At 35.6% G+C, this 24,828-nt stretch overlaps 1 pseudogene; it reads right to left on the minus strand.

Annotated features, from left to right (window-relative positions):
• Positions 1-15,792: 15,792 nt before the first annotated feature.
• LOC132280461 (small nucleolar RNA R71) lies at positions 15,793-15,891 on the minus strand (annotated as a pseudogene).
• Positions 15,892-24,828: the final 8,937 nt, after the last annotated feature.

A 24,828-nucleotide genomic window follows, 5' to 3' on the forward strand; every position in this document is an offset into this window, starting at 1 on the left:
TAAACTGTTTGTCCATTACTACTAACCCAATCCAACTCCTAAGAAAAATAAAAATAAAATACCCAACTAAATCATTTAAACCTAACAATTAAAGTACATGTACACAACATATCAATTAAACAATCAATTCAAATAAACAAATTTACAGTTTAACACATAATTAAATTAACCAAATAATTCAAATAAACAAGTCAACAATTAGCCAAATAAATCAAATAATCAACTAAAAAATGATGTAAAACAAGTAAAATAAATGCCGAGACTATCCTTTTAAAATTAGGGGTATTACATGAACTGCTACTCATACTCTGCCACTGTCATGTTCCCATGCTCTAGATTAAGGAACTCTATCTTCATAGCTATTTTGACTGTATATGGAAAGTATTTCTCATCGAAGCTAGCACTAAACTGATCATAGGTCAATGAAGTCCTCTCTTCCGCGGTGGTAACTGACTCCCACCACTAGAGTGCATCTCCAACAAGCTTAAAGGTAGCAAACATCTATTTTTGAACCTCTGTGCACTTAACCATGCGAAGATGTCGCTCGATGTCCTTCTTCCACTAGTCAGCTATTTTCTCATCGGTGGAGCCGTGGGCTCCCCTTTGTGAAAGAACTCCTAAACTTCTCCCAAGAATCAGTCTGAACTACTGGTGCTGGGATAGGTGCCTGCTGAACTTGTGGCTGATTACGAAGTGCAGCTGCTATACCTACTTCTATAGCCCTAGCAATGAGGTCATTTATATAGGGAGGGAACTCTGGATCCCTGCCCTGATTGTAACGCTGATCCTGAGACTCCTGAGTCTGCTGAACTTCCTCATGCTCTATGTGCAACTGACCATCTTCCTCCTGAAACCCAAACAGTTTTTGTTTTTCCTCTATTTGCTGACGCCGTAAGAATTCCTACTGCCTACATGCCACTCCTCTTCGCTGCCTGTTTCTCTGATTGTCCCATCTTCTTCTAGCGTCAACCATTCTGTTAACATAGAAAGACCGACATCAGTATGATTTAAGCGGACCGTAAAGGAATATAATGAATCCTAAACTTAGGCTCTAAATAAAAGAATACGCTACGCGGAAGTCTTATACGAAAATATCCTAGAGACACTTGAACCTGGAGTGCTCTGATACTAACTGTGATACCCCTCGATTCTAAAGCCATGAGTGATCAAGTTCGAGCACAAATCCGATGGATACTAAATAATTAAGTATATAAACAACCATTTGATTACAAAAGAAATAACTAACAATAAATAAAATAGCTGAAAAGAAAACTAAATAATAAATCCTTCAAATGAAATATCCAAAACCTTTAATATCATTACAACTCGGGAATCCATCTAGCGGACCCCTAATGATAATCCCAATTAAAAAAACTGGAAAAAAATATAATCCCAAAACTAAAACATAAAGAGAATCCTACGTAGAATCGGAAGAGTGATGTGGACTGTCTCTGCTCAGCACAAACAAGCTCTATATCTGAAACTGACGAACACCTGAAAAATAATAGTGGGTCAGGCGCACGAATAAGTTCTTTTTACGACAACCCAAACAGAGACCAGAGAAACTATATATCTATAGCTAACCCATGCAATGACTATATAGTCCATACATACATATACATACTAAAGGAACCTCACTAGACTATAAGGTTGCCTCAACCTGAATAGTAGGCAACATGCAAATAGTGTGCATGAGTACCTAAACCTACCAGGGCACACAACCACATTATATCTAGCTACACATCCCTGGCAATATACACACCATATCCACTGATCCTGAGACTCAAGCTCATATCATGGTATATGTCTATATATATATCTAATCTAAAGTAATTTACTATGTATCATCCAACTTGTTCAGTTGACCTGACACGAATATAAGTAGGACTTAACATTTTAGTTAATCCATTCCCTTATAAAATAGGTAGCACTTAACTGATAATTTAATCTATCCTTAGAGTGCCACCATCCCATACTAGTGTACTACATCCACACAATCCAACAGTTAATGTAACAATTAAAGGAATACATCAAATAATCCAAAATAAACATAATAATATGATATCGTGTTATCATAAAATAGAAATGACTTATAAAATTATTTAAGCTTCCTACATCATATATCTTACACATACTGAATCTTAAACAGACTAATATTTTATTATACAATCATGTAAGCATTCTCCATATACCCTTCATGCTATACATTTAATTTTAATTGTTAATACAAACTAAAGACTAAATCCATTCATTCCTCAAAGAATCAAATAGCATGCATTGATATATTTAAGTTTGTTTAAAATTTATTTAAACTCATTCCTAACCCTTATTTAATGTTTAGGACTCCTCAAATTCAATAAAAAGTAATACAACGCTGTTTCCAAAACTTCTCCAGGTAAGGCTCGAGTTTTTCACCCAATTGCTCGAGTATCCTGTTTCAGGCTTGAGCATCCTGCTTCAGGCTCAAGTTTTTCACCTAATTGCTTAAGTTTTTCCTTTCAAGCTTGAACTTTTCATCCAAAGCTCGAGCTTTGCCCCCAAAGCTTGAGCACTGTAATAGCGGATCGAGCACTGTTACGCGAATCAACCCAGAATTCTATTGTAAACCCAAATATTTATTGTTTAAGGATTCTATGGCATGTTTCTAGGTTCCATCAATACACAGATATGAAAATACATCATTTAAAACGTGTAACAATTTATGAGTAATCAAATCAAATCTTTGAATTTATTAATTCAACACAATAAAAACAACCATGAAAAATAATTGATAAAACCTGTGTTCTAGATCAATTAAATTACAAATTTCAATTTTAATTGTTCTTTAAATAACCCTAAAATTATACTATAGATATAAATTTCACAAATCCAAGGAGAAGTATAGAACAAGAACTTGTCTTTAGGGATTTGATAAAAACCCTCGCCTCCTTCTTCTTCCTTATCTTACTTCTTCCTCATCCTTTCTCTCTCTCTCTCTCTAAAATATAATACGTGATATATTTTTTAGTCCTCTTTTTAACCCTATAGCTATATATTTATAGGCTGAAAACAAAACCTATTCCTTTTCCCAATGCACATCAAATTAATAAATAAAATAATAAAATTAAAATACTAAAAAAGTAACTAAAAATATATGTTACATATAATCTATGTATAATATTTTTATCTAAATAAAATAAATATATTAGATTATCTCCAAAGGACTTTTCTTATATATATATGTATATTTATTTTTATATATATAAATATTCCCTATCCATGGGTAATTATCCGTACTCATTAAACCCCTTATCCAAGTAGTCTATGGAATCCAATTGGTTGGCCCATAACTACTATCCATAACCATTAGAATAAAATAAAATAAAATAACCATTTAAAACATTTAATTCCTAACCATTAATTACAAGAAAACACCTAACATTAAAGTAAACAAATACACATTATCTAGCACATAATTCAACTAAATAAGTATTTCAAATAAACACATAATCAATTAATTCATATAAACAATTAAATAAATAGCCAAAAAAATCAAATAAAGAATTAAAAACACAAGTAAAATAATTAATAAAATATCGAGACTATCTTTTTAAAATTAGGGGTATTACATATTATTTCTGATTTTATTATGCTAGGGATTAATCAATATGAAATTCTTATTGTATTTACATGTTGATAATGGAGGATTTAATTGCTTAAAACGATTCTAGTAATTTAAGTGGAGATTAAATGATTTTAATCATGTATTGGCTGCATAATGTGATCATGGATATAATTGGTTTCTATTATGCTTATTTCAGAATTTAATTGATGTGATATTATATCTGTTGCATCATTTATGGATTGTATGCATTATATGCATCAGTATGGGATGGAGGCATATTAGGGACGGATTAACTAAAAACATTAAATCCTACCTATTCATATTTTTCTAGGGACGGATTAACTAAAATGTTAAATTTTACCTATTCATGTCAGGTCAACTGAATCAGTTGGATGAAATACCGGATATTTATTTTGTTAATGCTTTGGATAAAACATATTATATATATATAGTTATATGCCATGATATAAACTTGAGTCTCATAATCATGGTTAGGGTGCGTATATTGCCTAGGATGGATAATTGGATATAGTAGATATCTGTGTGCTCTGGTAGGTCTAGGTACTCATGCCCACTTTATGTACGATTTGCATGTTACCTACTATTCAGGTTGAGCCAAACCTATAGCCTTGTGAGCATTCTGTAGTGTATATCTATATATATACGGATTACTTAGCTATTGTTGAGTTGACTAGGATATATACGTTTATCGGATCTCTACTTGGACTGTAGTAGAGTAGAACTTGTTTGTAGGCCTGACCTACCATTATTTTTCAGGTGTTCATCAGGGGTAGAGATTGTTCGTGCTGAGTAGGGATCAGTCTACTTCATTCTTCTGATTCTACTTAGGAGATTCTTTTATGTTTTTGTTTTCAGATGTAGACAATTCTTACTATTACTTTTTAGTTTTGATTTTTCTAGGGATCCACACAATATGAATTCCCGAGTTATATTACTGAATGATTAATTATATCAGAAGAATTAATTAATAGAAATTTATTTTGAGAATTTAAATAGTGGATTGTTATTTTAGTTTTCATTTCAGCATTTTTATCTGTTCTTCTATATCCTTTTGTATTATGTGTTCGTTTATTGCCGATTTTATTTTGATATCCCCGGGTGTTCGGGTGTAGGCCTGGCCAACCCGTATTCGAAAATTCGGAGGTATCACAGTAATCGACATTTAACCATATTGTTAAGGGATGCATTGTACTTAAAATGTGCAATAAAAGGGTTGTTAGAGGAAGAGATGCAACCCAAACTTATTTCTAAACTATTGTAACCCAAAATGAATATGTATGGGATGCCAATAATGGGACACATCTAATTACCAAGAAGCATTAGTTACTCTATACTCACTTTTGGTTGCCATTTCAATTGGTTTTCTTTTCATTATTCTCTCTCTTTTAATATGAACCCAACCCAAGTGTGTGTAGGTTCAAGCCATAATTTAAGTGGTTCAAGCCACTTAGACCCAAGAACAATATGAATGGGCCATATTGAAATTGGTCCAAGCCATTTGGTTCGAATTTCATCCAATTCATTATTTATGTAGTATAGATGCATTTTTGAATTAGAGAGAGTATTACATGGAGGAGGTTCGCCGTATCTATAAGTTTGAAGTGCTATTACCGGTAGATGTAAACTGTTGTATCTTGGAAGATAAACGCCATATAGTCCGTCAGCACCATGCGGGCGTAAATTGTCTTAAAGATATAGTATCAAATACTAGTCTCGTTCAAGGTTCTTTATTTAGTAATTATTACTTTATTGTTTTAATTTGAATGTTTAATTAAATATCGAGTTGCATATTTAATTAATTATTTTTATCATATTATTAGTTTATCTCATGACATATTAGTATAAGGTTGGTTATATATTAAATGTTACATGAAGTATATATTTTTTAATACAAAGCATGTAACTCGTGTTGTTATTCTTTGTTGCTTTATACCTCGTTAAGGGATGCTATTGTTACGAGTAGCCGAAACTATTGAACTAAAACAATAGCTAAAAGATTAAGTGTCATTGGATACACTGCATTAATATTTACTATAGAATGTTAAGAGAATTTCATCGAAAGGAATGTGGCTCAAGTGATCAATGTTGGCTAAATGCTAAAGATGACCATGGTATGTTGTAGACATATCGAACAAAGTGAGTTGTAATATATGGTTTCTAAAACAAACAAATCTTTGCTACTTGGGTAGAGAATATATGGTTGACGGAACACAAACAAAACTTAGTGGGTATGCCAACTTGTCAAAATTGTTGTTTAGTACTGCCACTAAAAGCTTAACTCTTGAGTGATTTTTCTTCCTTCCAATTTAAAAATTGATGATTAGAGTCAGTGTAGAATAATTGGGCACATTCCTGATTAATAATATATATTATTTTATTACTTATTGTTGTTAGTTGATAATGACATGTCCTCATGTTAATCTCGACTCTAATTAATTCTCGATAAAGATAAAAGCACTCGACTTTAGGACAAAGATTCTTTCAAAGGCATGGTCCAAAATCACATAATCACACAGACTATATAATAATTTTTCTTTTTGTTTTTGGCTAGTGTATCTAATACAATATTGTTTTCTAAATTAACAAAAATAAAGTAAAACAAAACAAAACTTTTAGAATGGAAGATATGGGCAAAATAAGGCTGACAATGCTACTAGTGTTAATTAGGATCACAGGGTGTAAGATTATATGATCCCAGCCAATTATAATCTAACACATAAATAAATAAATAAAAATTTACACATTTATTTATGTGCCGAGTTGGAATAACCTCAACCGTATAGTCTCGATCTATGTAATAATTTCTCGGCAGTGTTTTATATGTAGCCTCACAAATTCCTTTTCCACCATGTTTTTTTTTTTTTTTTTTCAATGACCGATGGTAGGTATATACCATACCATTACTGGATGGACAAAGCTGGCATAAAATCCTTTGCACTTCTCTGGCAATATATACTCTCATTAGCTCTTTGTTACCAGAAAAATTGGTATCTTGACTTGGCAGTAAAGTTGTGTAGTAAAGCAGAGCAAAGTTCTGAGCAGGGAGGACTGAGTCAGCTTTTTTCTTTTTCTTTTTCTTTTTTTAACGAAATGACAGCTTCAAGATCTGAACTCACACCCGTGGTGAATTTGATGAAGTAGAAAGATTACTCTCACGTATGGGATCATTAAACAACATAATTTCAACTAAATTTCTTCCTATTTTAATTTCAAAACGTTTAATTTAATACTCCCAAACATACTTTAGGTAATTTACAGTGTCAAACCAAACCAATTTATGCTCCCTTTTTAAATTAAAAAAACTTTCTAATAAGTTTGGAATTGCTTTTCAACTGTTTAAAATATTTTTATTTTGAAAAATTATGTGTAAATGTTTCTTGAGATAAATTTAAAAAATATTAAAACATTCTAAATAAATAAATAAAATGAACAGTATTTGAGTTAAATAATACAGTAGTAAGTTCACCCCTGAGATTCAAGCAGATGGAGGTGAGCAGTGTGGTTTAGACATATACATCAATGAAGAGCAGAAAATATGGCAGGTGATGTGAATTGTCATCACGTGGAAGGACAGTGCCAATTATGTATATTTAACATATTTATAACTTCACATGAAACTAGTACTCTTATCTTGGTGTGTGTCAGGGTACACTCCAAGCCTAAGACCACCCTTGAGCACTGTTAGCTAGCTGGTTACTGTGGTAGTATTATTGACCTGGAAGGAATGGGAAAAAATAATAATAAAAAAAAAATAAAAAATAAAAAATAAAAATTGAATTTCAACCTAGGTAGCAGATACTTCTCAATATGGGACACGCGTTGAGTTTCCATACGATTCGCTTAACTCACTTAAAATTGGTTGAACCAGAGATTTATTACTTTATTAGGCTGAGTTTGGTAGAGTGGGTTTGAAGGGAAAGAAAAGGGAATGTGATGGAGGGTTATAAAAAAATTGTGTTTGGATAAGGTGAGTGGAGGGAAAGGGAAGGAGAGGGAAGGGTTTGGATGGGTTTTTCATAACAATGTACAGTAATTTCTTTAACCTTCCAAAAAATGGGAGGATAAGAAAGGAAAGGGAAGACAATGGCTCATATAATATTTGTCATGCCACTTTTATCCTCAAAATTGCATTTGATATTGAACATGTATTTAGCGCGGGAAGCTTGCGAACAGCGGACGGCGAACTCGAACTGGAACAGCGTTGGAAACTGAAAGATGTGGGTTTTGATTTTTTTGAGGCGGACGGCGAACCCGAACTGGAACAGCAATGGAACCTGAAAGATGTGGGTTTTGATTTTTTGAGGCAGACGGTAAATCCGAACTGGAATAGCGATGGAAACTAAAAGATGTGGGTTTTGATTTTTTGAGGCGGATGGCGACGGCAAACCCGAACTGGAACAGCGATGGAAACTGAAAGGAAAAAAAAAAGCACACACTTGATCTTCATTCGAGTAGTTAAAATTGGTTCCCAAAACAATTTTTCTTAAAAGGAGCCGCCTCCCATTTTTGGGAGCCTGCTCTACTCATATTGGAACCTCCTCCACTTTTACTTGAGCCGGCTCCTCTTGAGGCAAAAATGTTGTTGCATATTTAAATCTCAAAATTCATCTTTTAAAATATAAAAGGGCATAATAGTAAATTTTATATTATCCTTCCCTTTCTTTTCTTTTCCCAAACATGATTGTTATCCTTCCATTTCTTTTCTTTCATTAATCAACCAAACACGATTGAGGATTAAACTTATCCTTCCTTTCCCTTCCCTTCCCTTTCCGTCGTAATTAATGTTATTCTCCCCCTTCAAACCCACCCTACCAAACATAGCCTTAGTCTATTTAAGATCCACATCTAGGACTGTATAGTAATTTACTTGTCTAACTCATGCAATTGTGGAAGGGAAACTTATAATTGGTTGAACATAGAGTAATAATTGAAGGGAAAATTGAATTAGATCATGGGTCATTATCCACTATTTTGACATATAAAGAAAACATGTTCACCAATTTTATTTTATATACTGATAATCAAGACTGAATGACTACAAAATATAGATGGCAAAAGTCCTTACGCTAACTTTTCTACGTGTTAAATTGACGTAACGAAAGCTGTATATTGTTCATAAAAAACATTGTTTACTTTGAATTTATAAAATATGATAATTTTGAATTTAGAAAGTTAAAGAAAATTCACAAAGAATTTTAAAATATTATTGATAATTGAATGAATGATTTGTGTTGCAATACATGTACTTATAAATAATTAAAAGAGTTAAGTGTAAAAAACTCTCCTAAATTATTACCCTTTTGCAAATAACCTCATTGAACTAAAAATCGTTCCTCGAACTATTGATTTGTTGTAATTAAGTACAAATTCATCACAAAAGACTATTTTACCCTTTCTTATTTCATTTCTTATTAAATTATTTTTATTATCTTTTCTTTTATGTAAATATTAATTATACTATTTACCTTAATTTTATTTTTAGTATCAATTTATCATAAAAATGAAAAAAAAAAATATATAATTAGATTTGTAACTACCATTTTTTAAATTGATTAACTTATTACTAAAACTTTATTATTTATAATAAAACGTATTATAACCAATTTAAACATTTTTTATTGTAAAAAAAAATATCATTTTTTCATACTATATATTGATGAAAATTTAATAAAATACCTTCTTTTCATGTAATATATTTGTTAAAAATTTAAAAAAAAAAATTTAATTAACTTTGAAAAAAAAAATTATACAAATTTTTTTTATTTAAATAATTAATCAAAAAATTAAAGGTAAATTTATGCAAATTTAATGAAAAATATCTCATCAAATTAGTATGAATTTTTTCATAATTTATTTAGATAAGAAAAATATATTAAATGTAATTCAATAAGAAGGGGCATTATGGTCATTTAATGAAATATAGTATAGTCCTTGGGGTTTTTTTGCAACAAAATGAGATAATTTAGGGAGTTTTATGCACAAAATATAATTCAAGGTGGTTATTTGCAAATTCAACCATAGTTCAAGGGGGGTTTTTTGCACTTTACCCTAAATAAAAACTAACAATATAAAAAAATCTTAAAACATAAGAAAACTAGTTGTAGGGGGCGTATCCCCTAGTGACACATGGCACACCAGGCAAGAATAAGTATATAGGCAGAATGTACATTTTAGACACACGTGGCACACTCTAGTACTTGCCCCCAGCAAGCTCTGCCCTCACTCGAGATCAGCGGCCCAAGCATAGCATTTCGAGACGAGACCCTCAAAACAAGCCCGATGGGGTCCATGGAGCATATTCACCCAACCCATAAGTCTAACCAGTGAAGCGATGTACCCATGTGCCCCGGTTGCAACACTGATAATCACATTAATACCTCCCAGCTACCGCCGCATTTAAAGGGATGTGCATTTAATACGACGGTACCCGGGTTCGAGCAAAAAGACCAAAACAACCCTACATAACCCAATAGGGTCATGATGACTACTTTAGCAATACAGGCCCAGGCCCAAAGCTGGACTCTCGAGAGACAAGCCATTGGCTGAGATTATAAATAGAAGCATCCTTGCATTACAGAAATGGATCGAAACTGTGAAGACTGTTTAGTCATCTTTTATCAACTTCTGTATTTAGATATCTGTGATGTTTCCATTTTTCACCATTTTTTATTTTCTGGAATTTTTTGATTTTTCGAGGGCATTTTCGTCTTTTCTTGTTTTTCGTACCGGACATCATAGAGTGTGCCGGGTGTGCCAGAGGGTTGGTTGGGGCATTTCATTGAGTTCGGGACTCTTTGAAATGTAAGGGTTGTCATTTCGGCATTTTTCTGTTTTTCGGGCCGAACTGTTTCGGGTGGGACCCGCTACCGGAATTGTTGTGCACGAGGGTGGAGTCATGGGACATTTGCATTTCAAGCATAATTATTTTGTGTATATTTATATGGTTGTGTGTTATTTTATGTGGATGTGGTTTAATTGGTTAATATATGTATATATAAGTAAATTAGTGGGATATTTTGTTAAATGGTGGGACCCACTTTCCACTTAGATTATTTTGATAGCCAAGAGGCCATTGTGGCCTCATTCTCTCTCTCTATTCCCTGCTCTCTCTCTTTCTCCTCACTTTTCTTTTCTTTTTTCTTTTACAATTTAAAATCTACAATTATTTTCTAATCTTTTGGTATTTTTGGGTGTCGTTTGTGGCAAATTGAAGAGTTTGTTGAGATCTACGCGTTGATAGGAGCAATTCACATTTTTTGCCACCCTAGGAATTTAGAAATTTGGGCATCAAATTGGGGGTTTTCATCTAACTTGAGGTAGGGGTCTCTAATCCATGCATTTTTGTACCTTTGTGAGTTAATTCTATATGAATTGTTGTTAAGCATGCTTAATTTGGGTTCATTACCCTTAAAATGATTTACTTGTTGTATATGAAGTCCATGACTATGTGTAGTAGTTGATTTATATGAAAAGCATGTTTAATTGGTAATATTCCATATCTATTGTCTTTAGAATTTGCTAAATTTCATGATGTGAAAGCATGATATTCCCTTTGGGATTTCTTGTGAAATTATGCTATGTGATTTGAGCTTAAATTGGATGTATGATGATGGATATTGACATAACATAGAAGAGCATGATGCATTCGTGCATAGCATTGGACAAGAAAAAATGGGAAAGAATTGTTTTGAAATGAAAAAGGGGCTTTAGGAAAAGTTTTGATAAAATGACTTTGTCAAAACCCAAACGTCAGGGGGGTACTGAGGGTCCGTAGCGTTAATGTAACCTAGAGGAAACTAAGGAGATCACCCTAGCGTGGTTGAGCAATATGGGCCCAATTGACACTGCGGGGTTACCAAGAGTCAGGGACAGTAGCCAATCCTACTCTCGTGTCGCCATGGGGTTACTGTAGGACGGGTTATGTTAACGGTTTGAAAAGTTAAAAAATGGAAGTGATTTTGAAAATGGGGAGCGACATGGCATGGCATTGCACTCTATTGTATCACATTATTTATTTTGGTCTTGAAATCGTTGAAATTTCTCCCGGCATAGCATGATCCCGTTCTCTTTATTTCCATTCATTGTTTGGATTCATAAGGTCACAAGAGGTGTGTCTTAGACACCACTTACTAAGCAATTTTGCTCACCCCTTATATTTAACATTTTTCAGGTCATGGGAAGGAGATGGCGGATAACAATGCAACCGAGCGTGTGCACAAAATAATGCACAACACTTTAAGTTTAGAAATAATGTCAAGTGGGCATCATATTTTATAATTTATAAAACCACTAAACACTTGTACTATGGAGTATGAAGCGGGAAGGGATCGTCCCAAGAGATCTAAAAAATGTTGGTTTTTGGAATTAAATTCTACTTTAGTACCTGTGTGATTGCTAAAAAGTGGTTTGGTTTGTGATTAGAACTAATTTTAATCTAAGCAATGTAATAAAAGAATAAAGTTTAAGAGATTGGAACGAGACTTAGGGTATAGGATTCACCACTAAGCATATTCCCTAACTCATTAACTTTCAACTAATTGGAAAAATAATAGTGTGTAATCTAAATGTGGTTCACAATTGCAATGAAATGTGAAAACCATCAATTTCAAGCTTGAATTAACTACTTAATGGCAATTAAACTAAGTGTAGTGCAATTCACCAATTCAAAGTATGATTTGTCAATTCAAGTTACAATTTCAGCACACATTAATCTAGAGGATAATGCAATTGTGACAATAAGCATAGATTTCAAACACAAGCATAGATTGTCTACTTACCTAGGAATGAAAGTGCAATTAAACTAATTAAGCCTGAAATTAACTAAATTCAACAAGAAATTAACCTAATTAAACTAACTATATAGTGCAATTCATCTAGTAGAAGCAAATTACATCAAATCAAAACACAATTACATCTAATTAACATATTGCAAAGCCATTACAAGATTCAATTCACAAAGAAATCAAGTGTAGAAATTAATTATCAATCAAAAACATATAAGACAATATGAGATTGACATAGATAATTGATGAGTACTGAAAAGTGCGTATTTAAACCCTTTAAGCTTAGGTATTCTAGTACCTTTATCTATCTTACTTTACCGTTTTAGATTGATTTCGTATTATTTCCATTTTCAGGCACTTATCCCGAAAATAAGCCAACTTAGCCAAATAAGAGCTTAATTGAAGCAATTCTAAGATTAAACAAAGAAAGAAGCAAAGTGGAGAAAGAAAGAAACAAAATGAAGCAAAGCAGCAAGTTCGATCGATCCAAGTTTAAAGTTCGATCGATCGAACATTGATCGATCTTAGCACTTCAAGATAGATCCAAGCCTTGACCCAAAGCACTTAAGTCCAAAAGTTCGATCGATCCAACATCATTCTTCAATCGATCGAACACCTTTGTCCTTATCCAAATGATTGATCATATCCACAGCTGTACCACTCACTAACCACTTTTGTCCTTTTCACATAAATATTTCCCATAAATATCTCGGATTTGTCTTTTTCTAAAAAGCTCAGCCAGTTGGATCGATCCAGCCTAAGTATGATCGATCTCACTTACTTTCGATCGATCGAACTTCCTCCAGTGCAAAAAAGTTAAAATTCCATCTCATTGAAAGTTGTCCTTTATCCAATCATTAGGGAATATTGTATGCACGACCCCAGCTCATTTTGGGTGTCATTTTGACCTACCTATATAAGGATAAGGATTGTTTTTTTCATGAAAAAAACAATTATTTTCATATCATCTCTTAGAGAGGAAGCTTAGAGGAGGAGGAGGAGACTAGAGACACCATTGGAGATCTTCATCAACAAAGAGCAAACCTCTTCTATGGAGTTAGCCCTTGAGGGTTGGAGCATCATCACCATGAGTGGCTAGACATCTTCTTGGGGCTAGAGTTAGCCCCAAGCATGCTTTCTATATCTTAATCTTATGTATTATTAAGGGATTAGTATTGTAATTGATGTTTTAACACTTTGATATATATAGATCTTCTTTATTCAATGATTTATGTGGTTTAATGCTTCCAATTGATCATTTCATTCTATTCATATGTCTATGTATACTAGAATTGATGTTCGTGTTCTTGTCTCTAGATTTTGTGTTATTGATGCATGTCCATGTGTATTGATGCCATAGATTTAGAGATTGTCAAAACATTGTGCTTAAAAGAATGCTTTTGTGATTCTCTTGATGGTTCATGCTTATCTCTTGATGGATTGTGCCTCTCCCCTGGTTTATTTTCATGCTAGTAGTGTAGATGTAGTGTAGTCGTAGTGTAGTTGTAGTGTAGTGTTAAATAGGAGGACAATCTATACTTTTTGTTTAATGATCCAAGCTTTTGAATGCAATTAGCATATGTCTCTAATCTTGTGTTGTATTTGGATTGTGAACCTAATGAAATGATTAATGACATGGTTTGATTTATTGTGCCTTTCACATGTTGTTTAGACAATATATGCTTCATTGCTTAGATGTATTGTGCCTTTCACATGATGTTTAGACAATACATGCTTAACTAGTCATCATTGCTTGTTGAATCAACCAAATACAGACACACCAATATTGCAACACCCTAATTGCCCTCATTAATCACTTGTCAATAATATAAAAATGCATTGCTTGGTGGTGATCTCTAAACCCCAAAACTCTCCTCTCTCTCTTACTTACTCTCCATTGCATTCAATTACTTAGTCTAATTTAGTTGCTCTTTAATCAACCAACCAACCAATTGTTTGATCCCTCGACATACTAGCCCTAATTGCGATTCCACAACCAACTCCGACACTGCTCAATCCCCATAATCCCTTGGGACGATCCCTACTCACTCTTACTACGTTAGTAGTAGTGTTGGTAGTGGTTTTTATAAATTTAAACTTGACCCAAAAGGCTTTTTTTGAACCGCAAATTCACTACATCAATTTTGGCGTGTAGGAACGGCTTCTAGTCTCGTCAAATTTTGCGCCGTTGCCGGGGATTTGTTGATTAGATTTGGCAACGTCGGATTTGTGGAATTAATTAGGATTAGTACTCTTTTGATCGTGTTTTTATTTTATTTTTATTTTTCTTTTTGGTTACTTATTGTGTTGTTCTTACTTAACTAGGTGCATTGTTGCAGAGGAAGCAAGCAAATGAGCCATTGAGCATTCAATTCAAGCAAGCAAAGAAAGGAAAAATGCTAAAAACTTAAAAAAAATTGCTAAGCTAAGCTTTAAAATTTGGAGTTGAAGTGCTAAAGGACCTTTGTGAGATTTTCTTTACTCAATCCCTTAGTTAAATCGTCGGCCCGCGTGGAGGCTTATTTTTTATTGTCTTGCATCATTGAGTTAAAGTATGGGAGTATGAATTTAACGTTTGTGGAAGAAGTCTAATTGCATTGTTGTGAAGGCATAGTGTTTGTCATTCTTTGTGTTTATTGTGTTTTATATTGTGCATGCATGGGCGTCGTTCATTGAAACCAACTCTTGCCCCTCTTGATTTGCATCTTGAATCTATTGTTAGAAATCCTAGGGGAAGAGGAAGTTCAAATAGAGCCAATCTTTCAATGGATGACCATAATGATGACCATATTGAGAACATTGGTCACATAGACCAACAAGGTATCCTTCATCCCAATGTGCACAATGAAACATGCAAGTACCATTAGGCATACCAAGGCCATTCATCCAACCACCACAACAACAAGGCCAAGTTCCGTATGGAATGCCAAGGCCAATGTATGCTCCACAATCTCCCGTCATTAATCAAGGAATTCATAACCAAGGTGTTCATGTTGCACCTCAAGTAGCTAATCCACCTCTTGCTTTGAGAGATCACTATGTGCCTAATGAATACAATGCACCCACATGCATTCAATTGCCACCATTTAGAGCACATTATTATGAAATTAAAGCACAAATTATTCAAATGCTTCCTAACTTTCATGGACTTCCTAGTGAAGAACCTTACAAGCATTTGGATGAGTTTCTTGAAGTATGTTCCACTGTAAAATATACGGACATGCCGGAAGAGGTCTTAAGACTCAAACTTTTTCCATTCACCTTGAAGGACAAAGCAAAGTATTGGTTTAACAATCTTAGGCCTTTTTCAATCACTTCTTGGGCAGAAATGCAACAAGAGTTTTTAAAGAAGTACTATCTGGTTTCTAAGACCAATGCCATGAGAACCTCAATTCGAGAATTTTCACATGAGGATGGAGAAACATTTCATGAGGCATGGGAACGCTTCAATAAATTGCTTAGGAAGTGTCCACATCACGACATGCCCAAATGGCAATTAGTTTAATATTTCTTTGAGAACTTATCGGACAACTATAAGGGTATGGTTGATGCTTCCATGGGTGGCTCTTACATTGATAGGCATGAGGATGACGTGTGGCGTCTCTATGAAAGCATGAGTGAAAATTCTTTGCATAGAACACTATCATCCAAGAATGGTAGAAATTCACAAGGTAGAAAGAGTGTTGGCTTACATCAAGTCGAACATTCAAATGAAATAGCTGCCGAAATGAAGTCTTTAGCTCAAAGGTTTGATCAATTTTTGATTAACCAAAACTCGGCGAACCAAGTATCTTCCTTTCTTAACCATTCTCATCGTGCATCAAATGAAACATGTATGACTTGTTCTAGTGTTCTTCATTCTACTTCTCATTGTCCTAATGGACAAGTGCATAATGAACCAAATAAACAAGTCAATACGGCTTTTGTAAACCAAAGGAATAATCCTTATGGTACTCATTATAATCCAAGTTGGAGGAATCTTCCGAATTTCTCTTAGAAAAACCAAGGAGAAGGCTTAAACCCTTCCCAAGGCGATTTTCAAGGGAAATACATTCCACCTCCACTTCAAAACCAAGGATCCCAAGGTTATAGACCTTATCAATCACAAGGGAATCAATTTGCTAATTCTCATTTTCCCAACCAATCTTATTCCCAAGGAAACACTAGAAGTCCCGCCTTTGAAGAAAAAGTTTTAAATGCTTTGGGCACTTTAGAGGCTAACACACAATTACTTCATTCTCACTCTCAATCCATTGCTAAGCTAGAAACCCAAGTAGGGCAAATAGCAAGCACTCTCAATGCAAGAGATAAGGGAAAGATGCCTATAAATGCCCCACCTAAGCAACAATGTGTTGTGGAAACCCATTCCTCATCGGAAGGGCATACCATTGAACATGTTAATGCGGTGACTACCTTACAGAGTGGTAGAGTTATGGACAATCAAGTTGAAATATCCAATGAAGAGAGTGAACCGGTGTAACCTCAAGTTGTCACCCGTCCCGTTTCACATCACATTCCTACTTCATTACATACACATGATCTTGCAAATGAGAGAGTTTTGAAAAATGTGTTTGAAAAAGAAGTTTTGAAAAACGATGTTGAAAAGGTTTTATTGAAAAATGGTTTGAAAACTTCTTGTGTTAAAGAGAGTTTAAAAGAAAATTTTGAAAAAGTGTTTGAACCAAAGGTTCCATTTCCGGATGCCTTAAAAGGATCCATTTCAAAAGACAAGCAAAAGGCAAAAACCAATGAAATCATAGAAATGTTTAGGCAAGTGAAAGTTAACCTTTCACTATTCAATGCAATCAAGCAAATTCCGGCTTATGCCAAATTCTTGAAAGACTTGTGCACCCAAAAGCGGAAGAACAAGAGCCAAGCACCAAGAAAAGTGATCTTGACCGAGCAAGTAAGCTCAATTTTGCAATATAACACTCTTCCAAAGTTTAAGGACCCTGGTTCACCCACTACATCATGCATCATTGGTGATCATATCATTAATCGGGCACTTCTTGACTTAGGAGCAACTGTTAACCTTCTTCCATATTCGGTCTATGTTAAATTGGGCCTAGGTGAATTGAAACCGATGTCAGTAGTTTTGCAACTTACCGACCGATCCATTAAGAAACCAAGGGGTGTCATTGAGGATGTTTTGATCAAGATTGATAAATTCTTCTTCCCGATTGATTTTGTTGTCATTGACACAGAACCGGTTTTCAATCTTAAGAGCCAAATTCCCGTTATCCTTGGCCGTCCTTTCTTAGCAACCGCCAATGCCAACATCAATTATAAAACAGGGGTGATGAAGATTTCATTTGGCCACATGAAGGTAAAGTTGAATATCTTTAATCCCACACCCAATTCACTTTACAAGTATGGAGGAGAGGTCAATGTTGTAGAAAAATGTCATGATCTTCATTGCCAAGGAAATGAGCTTTTGTGTAAAACCAAAACTTCCAAAGGATCATCTTCAACCTTGCATTCTCAAAGTGTTGTTTCAAATTCTTACTTTGAAAGTGCATGGAAGCCCAAAGGTTTTAATTACATAGACAAATGATCAAAAGCTTCTTTTGAGCTTAATCCAACAAGTTCTTCAAAGGACCATTTGTTGGGTGGAGTTCAAAGCATTTATCACCCCATCAAGGAGGGGATGCATTATAAGATCTTTGACCTGGGCTAAAAGAGCCCAACGTCTTGCTAGAGACGTTAAAGACTAGCAAAGGTATTCGTAGGGTGTCAAAACCCTATTCCTCCCCTATTTCCATCTTTCATTTTGTTTCTTGCGAAGTCTAGATACTTGTTTTAGGTTCACATGCATTGAAAGGAACTTTGGTGAGGATTGTATAAGCTTTTATGTCATAATTGAGCATTTGGCAAACTTCGATTGATCTCACATTGGAGTTCGATCGATCGAACTGTGGATTGCACTCTAACACTTAGAAAATTTTTCGACCTGCAGAAACCTGCATCCAAATCACCTCTCTATCCTATCGTTCAAACCAACTCCAAGATCGATCAAGAGACCTTCGATCGATCCAACTTCTAAGTTCGGTCGATCTCAGGACTCAACACTTAGAAAAAATTTTGAGCCTGCATAAACCTGCATATTTCAGCTCTCTGTCTGATCATTCGAAACATTCCAAGATCGATCTGAAAGTTCTTTAATCGATCCAACTTTCCAGTTCGATCGATCTCATGTTCCAACACTTAGCTAAATTTTTGAACCAAAAACCTACATTTTTTTGCTCTCTGTTTGATCGATCGAACTCTTGTTTCGATCAATCACAAATCTTTATTTCATTATTTTTAGTTTGACTTTTCAACTTTTCAAAAATCTAAAAATATTTTCATTTTTATTTTTTTTATTCTATTTTCACTCTCATTTTATTTTGTTTTAATTTTCAACAATTTTTAATATTTTAATTTATTTAGTTTTTAATTAATTAAATTTAAAAAAAAAAAAATTCAAAAATACTTTGAAAGGAGTTCATCAAAGTTCAATCGATCACAACTCATCTTCGATCGATCGAACTAATCGGGAAATGTTTTTAAAAACAGATCCGAGGGTCTTAGGATCGATCATTTGGATCGATCTCACTCACCAAACCCTAGCTTCTCATCCCTCTTCACTGTGAATCATCTCTCCAAGCTCCGGCAACTCCTCCGGCGAGATCCAAGCATCTCGAATCTCAGTTCATCTCCATCTTCTTCATCTCAGATCTTCTCAGTTTATTCTCCATTCTCTCGCTCTCTTAAGGTAAGATCCGAGACATCCTTCCCTAGATTTGAACTCTCATGCATCAATACTTGTTTCAAATGTTGTAATCATATTGCTCTCATGTTGAATCTTCCATTCTCAAAGCTTTAGCATCCATGTCTATATATATATATGTGTGTGTGTGTGTGTATATGCGTGCATAGATTTTGAAGATTTTGTTAGATTTGGGTGTTTGGGCCACGTTTGGAGTGCATTTAGGCTTGATTTGTGTTGATTAGAGGGCCCACGAACTCACTCGTGTGGGCCCCGTGCTTCAAAAATCACAGATTTGTGACTGTTAGGTTTTATCATCGCACTGTTCGATCGATCGAACAAATTTATGATCGATCCAACTTAACTTTCGATCGATCCAACTTTTGTGATAGATCTTATTTCTTTTTCTGATCGATCGAATTTCACAAATCTCATATACATATTTTATTCATCTTATCTTATGTTCATGCTACCTTATATATGCCCAATGCCTATGATATTCCACTTTGGATGCATTTTATACTTACATTGTTTAGCATGTTTCATATTCTGTCACTTGCATAAAATCATGCGATATTTTGTTTTATCTGTCTTATTTGACATACATGTTTCTATATTGTACTTTATATTTTATATATGCTGGCACCAACTTTTGAATTTCTATTTGCAGACTATGGCTCGCGTTAAGACGGTAAAACGTAGACACCGTCACGGCTCCAGCCGCAGACTTAACGACTGTGTCGGTCCATCTCATGTCTGGGATCCTAGCCCTGAGCACACACAGAGGAGAGTTTGACAGCGGACTAGGGAGACTGCGCAGCACTCTCATACAGAGGAGCCATTACACCCTACTCCACCCCAGTCGCCGGCTCGTCCAGCATTCACTCTATCACCATCTCCACCGTATAGAGGGGCTGAGCAACCATCTCAGCCGGCTCCACCTATTCAGCCAGCTCATCTACAGCGCGACAGGCTCGCGCCTAGATATGCACACATGACTATTGAGCACGAGTCAGCATTAGACACCGCATTCTTCTCCAGATCGATGCTGACTCGATCTGCCTATCAGGACATCATTCAGCAGGGCCTCTCAGCTATTCTTGCCCCAGTCACAGAGCCGATCTACCCGCGACTGGTACGGTTGTTCTACCAAAACCTCCGACTGTCGCCCCGCACTACAGCCTAGCTCACCACCTCTATCGATGGCCATGAGATCACCATTACAGTGGAGACTCTAGCCCGTTCGACTAGTTGTACACATCGATGCCCGCCAGAGCTTCAGGAGACCTATCCCAGGCTCTACAGGCCTTCTTACGCCAATATGGTAGTTTTGCTCACAGGTCACCAAGCCGGTGGCGAGACCTTCGCCACCCGGACATTCTTGCCGGATGACCTGTGGTTTACAAATTCAGTGCTCTACCGAAACATATACAAGGTAGGACACAAGATTCAGAGGCGGGGCGACTATCTAGCAGCCCTGTACGCCTTCTATACTGGCCACTGGGTGTCTATTCCTGCGCTTATATGGAGTGTGATGAGGAAGCTCTATGATGAGTACGTCAACAAGGAGGCACCCGGAAGGGCCAAGTCTCTTCCATTCAGCCACCTCATCACCCAGATTCTCATTAACCAGCGTTATCCCATCCACCCGCAAGAGGACACCGAGAGAGGTTCCTGTCACTTCCTCAAGAAGGACTGGGACAAGAGCTACAGAGCTATTATCACTCGCCTGCAGATCCATGCCGTACTGGCAGCTACAGAGCTGGAGTTAGAGGAAGAGGCGACAGCACAGGTAGCCCCGGCACCAGCAGAGCCAGCAACAGCAGCTCCCGCAGCGGACGATGCACCAGTCGAACCAGCTACCGGGCATGATGACATTGATATAGACATTGACTTGGAGCACTCAGCGGATGAAGTAGCTCAGCATTCTCCAGCCGGGTCACCTATCCACGAGCAGGAGCAAACCCAGGAGCTGTCTTCTGACTCATCCATACCAAACTTGACCCCCAGCTTCGGAGTGCATCTGCAGACGCTCGAGGACGCTGTTGTTGCCATCAGAGCTGACCTCACGGCTCACAGAGCGGAGTTCGTTACCTTCCGCACGGATGTCGCGACCATGTTCAGAGATTTATCCAGAGACATCCGCGGAGCCAGACCTGCCCATCCTACCTCATCTTCCTGAGCTCCTAGTCTTTTCTATCTTATGATCCCTCTCTCCTTTTGATACTTTGTTATTATCACTGTATTATTTTTACAGCCGGTCTGTTGGCTTTGATATTTTTGTTGTACCTGCACTTTCTCTATTTTATAAATCTATTTTTGCTATGGATGTCATATGATTGTATTCTCATATCTGTATGTTTGACTCTATCAGGTGCATTACAGTGACTTCAGTGAGAGAGTGCTACCCAATTTCCAGGACCACCCTTATACCTCTCTCATTTCGTTATCTGTTTATCCCATTTACACTTGCATGTTCACTGTGCACTGATTATCCCATTTTGTTATCTGATAAGTTTATCCAAGTGCCAATTTTCAGGACCACAGTTCATCCCAAGTTTGGGGGGCCATGCCACCCACTTCGGATACTTCAGTCCCGATCATTCTTGCTCAGTTGCACTGGTATACTCTTTCCTTTGTTCTCTTTACACATTGAGGACATTGTGTAATTTAAGTTTGGGGGGAATAGTGCTCTACAGTGATAGTTTTAAATTCAAATTTTTAGTATGACTCGTGTATTTGAGGGATATTTCTATGATTGGTCCATACCTAGCTATGATTTTGATCTTTTGAGGACTATATTGCTTAAAATTTAAAAATTGCTTGACTTGAGAGTCTAATACTCCTTGTATACCTTATGAATGCCATTTAGGAGTAAATTTTTCGAAAGATTGATATCTTGCTTGCACTTGTGGTCCACATCATCTTGATTTTGTGATTATTTTGAGATTCATTCTAGGATTCTACACTAGTACAGGCGCACACTAGAATTCATTTGTGGATACATGCTTTGTTGATTATTGAATTGGTTATATCCCAATTGAGCTAGTAGTGTATTGAAAGCTTTCATTCTTAATAAAGGTGGATAACAACCCCTTTTCACTAAGTAGCCAGGATTCTAGCCTCATCAAGCACTGAACTTCTCGCGCCGAAAAGTGGAGGGCCCAAACTCTAGGTTAATAATTGTTTAATAAAAATAAATAAATAAAAAAATAACAAAAGTGAGGACTTCTCCCAAATGGTGAGAAGTGGGAAATGATTAGATGGAGGTTGTCTTGATTTGTAGCCTAGTTTATTTGAGCTTGTAAGTCCGTAGAGGTATTTGAATGCCTAATGCCCTAAAGCCGTCTGGTTTGGGAGTCATTGACCTAACGCTCGACCTCATGAATCGCTAGAAAGCTTAATAGATCAATACATTGCACTATGCTTCCATCTTTGATCCTCTAAAAAAAAAATGAGTGAAAAGAATGAGCATACCTAGAACAATAAAACTTTAATAAAAGATCCACTTTTTGTCTTGATGATCGGTACTAAATTTGTGTGCTAGTTTGAGGGTAAAGATGTGATTAATTCTTTAGCTGGCTAAGATAGCAATACATTGATGCCAGTCCACTCAAAAGAATTCTAGAGTTGTTTTGACTTGCATAATCATTTTCTTGATGTGTGGAGGACCATACTTGCTTGATTGATGTTGAGATTTTGGGAGATTGCTTGGAAAGGGTTGAAAAATTGCATACTTGAGGTAGTTTTCGCCCAATGCTTGTTTGCAATATTGGTACCTCTTTTGAAAAAATGAGCTTAATGTTTGTGGGTACCATTTCTGGAAACCCTCACGAGACTTCACTAATCCACTAGGGGTAACCTAGGGGTTTAAAAGGCTTGTTGCATATGCTAAATACAATCGTGCTCCCTACGAAAGTGGCGTTATCCATTTATTGTTTTCTAGTTTATAGTTGTATAGTTGTTCATTTCATTCCTTTACTTTCTAGTTCATTGGTAGGGACTAGCAATATTTAAGTTTGGGGGTGTGATGAGCACTGAAAAGTGCGTATTTAAACCCCTTAAGATTAGGCATTCTAGTATTTTTATCTATCTTACTTTACCGTTTTAGATTGATTTCGTATTATTTCCATTTTCAGACACTTATCTTGAAAATAAGCTAACTCAGTCAAATAAGAGCTTAATTGAAGCAATTCTGAGATTAAAAAAAGAAATAAGCAAAATGGAGAAAGAAAGAAGCAAAATGAAGCAAAGCAGCAAGTTCGATCGATCCAAGTTCAAGGTTCGATCGATTCGAACATTGATTGATCTCAGCACTTCAAGATAGATCCAAGCCTTGACCCAAAGCACTTAAGTTCAAAAGTTCGATCGATCCAACATCATTCTTCGATCGATCGAACACCTTTGTCCTTATCCAAATGATTGATCCTATCCACAGCTGTACCATTCACTAACCACTTTTGTCCTTTTCCAATAAATATTTCCCATAAATATCTCGGATTTGTCTTTTTCCAAAAAGCTCAGCCAGTTGGATCGATCCAGCCTAAGTTTGATCGATCTCACTTACTTTCGATTGATCGAACTTCCTCCAGTGCGAAAAAGTTAAAATTCCATCTCATTGAAAGTTGTCCTTTATCCAATCATTAGGGAATATTGTGTGCACGACCCCAGCTCATTTTGGGTGTCATTTTGACCTACCTATATAAGGATAAGGATTGTTTTTTCATGAAAAAAACAATTATTTTTATATCATCTCTTGGAGAGGAAGCTTAAAGGAGGAGGAGGCTAGAGACACCATTGGAGATCTTCATCAACAAGGAGCAAACCTCTTCTATGGAGTTAGCCCTTGAGGGTTGGAGCATCATTACCATAAGTGGCTAGACATCCTCTTGGGGCTAGAGTTAGCCCCAAACATGCTTTCTATATCTTAATCTTGTGTATTATTGAGGGATTAGTATCGTAATTGATGTTTTGACACTTTGATATATATAGATCTTGTTTATTCAATGATTTATGTGGTTTAATGCTTCCAATTGATCATTTCATTCTATTCATATGTCTATGTATGCTAGAATTGAAGTTCATGTTCTTGTCTCTAGATTTTGTGTTATTGATGCATGTTCATGTGTATTGATGCCATAGATTTAGCGATTGTCAAAACATTGTGCTTAAAAGAATGCTTTTGTGATTCTCTTGATGGTTGATGCTTATCTCTTGATGGATTGTGCCTCTCCCCTGGTTTATTTTTATGCTAGTAGTGTAGATGTAGTGTAGTTGTAGTTGTTGGGAAACGTGCTAGTTTTAAAAATTTTTTGAGGGATTTTAATTCATAGATCTTGATTCATTACATAGAGACAAGTTTTATGTAAAAATAAAAATATGATGTATCATTCAATTAATGAATTGAATACTTACATCAAAGGTCTAAGTAAACCTTTAAATCTTCCCTCTAAAGTGAATGTTCTCACTTATTGTAGATCCCTTAGCAAGATGCCTTCTCCTTAGATCTCCATCTTCTTGGTAATTGTTTTGCCTTTAGGAATCACTCATAAGCCTCCATTAATGACCTTGGAATATAAGGCTTGTGGGAGCCTCCATTGGATGAGAATATAAACCCTAATTTTCTAGAGAGAGAAAATTTATTCCTCTTTCCTTCTCATCAAAATCACCCC

Source organism: Cornus florida, unplaced genomic scaffold, assembly GCF_030987335.1.
Source record: "Cornus florida cultivar Cherokee Brave unplaced genomic scaffold, ASM3098733v1 CherokeeBrave_3.0.0_Hap2_Chr10, whole genome shotgun sequence".
Lineage (NCBI taxonomy): Eukaryota > Viridiplantae > Streptophyta > Magnoliopsida > Cornales > Cornaceae > Cornus > Cornus florida.